This window comes from Mustelus asterias, unplaced genomic scaffold, assembly GCF_964213995.1.
Source record: "Mustelus asterias unplaced genomic scaffold, sMusAst1.hap1.1 HAP1_SCAFFOLD_391, whole genome shotgun sequence".
Lineage (NCBI taxonomy): Eukaryota > Metazoa > Chordata > Chondrichthyes > Carcharhiniformes > Triakidae > Mustelus > Mustelus asterias.
In genome coordinates, this window is record NW_027590347.1 from 367,409 (window position 1) to 368,764 (window position 1,356).

The window sequence follows — 1,356 nt, forward strand, 5'->3', positions numbered from 1 at the left end:
TTGTGTTTGAAAATATATTTTCCTCATATTTGATGTGTTGTAAAGATATTGGAATCTGGCTGCTGCCACATTGCAGTGAGAGAGAGATCTGGCTTTGCAGGAGGAGCTTCCCTCCCCATTTCCCCATGGAAATCACTGAGAAATAGCAAACGTGGCCCACAACACGTCATTATTTGAAACGGTCAGACAGAATCTTATCAGAGAGAGCATTTTAATCCCCATTCATCCCCAGACGGAGAAACAGAGCAGAGATCAGGACAGATTATCCAGAGTAGGAGAGACAAAGATGGGGTTTGGATATATATAGATCTGGGGGGAAAGCAAAAGAGACACAGAGGGGGCTGGACAGGTTCAGAGATAGAGGGAGAGAGAAACAGCGAGAGAAAGAGGGAATCAGAGAGAGGTGGGACTCTGCTCGAAGTGGAAGGTTCCCTGTTCAGATCGAATGTACTAACAGCACCAATGCTGGAGTGACTTATTATTTTCATTTGGGGTGGGGGAGAGATGGAGGGGAGAGAGAGGGAGACGTGTGGTTCCCTCATTTCCCACTCACTTCACCCCAATCCTCACTTCAAAATCACTTTGTATCTGGCCCTGTTCAAGCTGTGTGTGGGATCTTGCTGTGCACTCATGCTCTGTCCCCCCTGCCCCATATTCCTCACACTATGACAGAGCCCCATGCTTTAAACATGAAAAGATGGAGAGGAAGGCGGGTGGGGTAGAGAGAGAGGAACAGAGAATGGGTGGGGAGTGTGGGGGGGCTCAGTGGAGGGGGGTAGGGGGATAGAGACAGAGGCTCTGGGGGTGGGGGGGGGGTGTCCTCCTGCAGTGTGGGACTCCCTGTGGGATCCTGATTGCAGCATTCCCAGTCTCTCTCTCTCTCACTGTGAAGCACTCGGGAGGGAGAGGGAGCTGAAATTCAAATTCCTGAGCCTGGGGGAAAGGCTTGTTCTCAATCCCAGAGTCCTGCTTGTGTTTTTAGACAGGGCGCTGGGATCTGTGGGTGTGGCTTTCTAAAGACAACGCTGGATGGTTCGTTTTGGTTTTCTCAGCATTTATTTTCAATATTTACATTTCTCAAACACCACATCTTTAACCTTATATATGCAGCTTCATAACCATATTACAGAGAGACAGAGAGAAAGAGACAGAGAGGGGGGGAGAGAGAGTAAGGGAGAGAGAGACAGAGAGGGGAGAGTGAGGGAGAGCAGGAAAGGGCAGCAAGAGGTGAGGTTTGTGGGGGGTGCAGTGAGGGGGTGGGGGAAGAGACACAGGATCTGGGGGTCTCTCGTGTGGAGGGAGAGAGAGGGAGAAGTGTGGTTCCCTCATTTCCCACTCACTTTACCCCAATCCTCA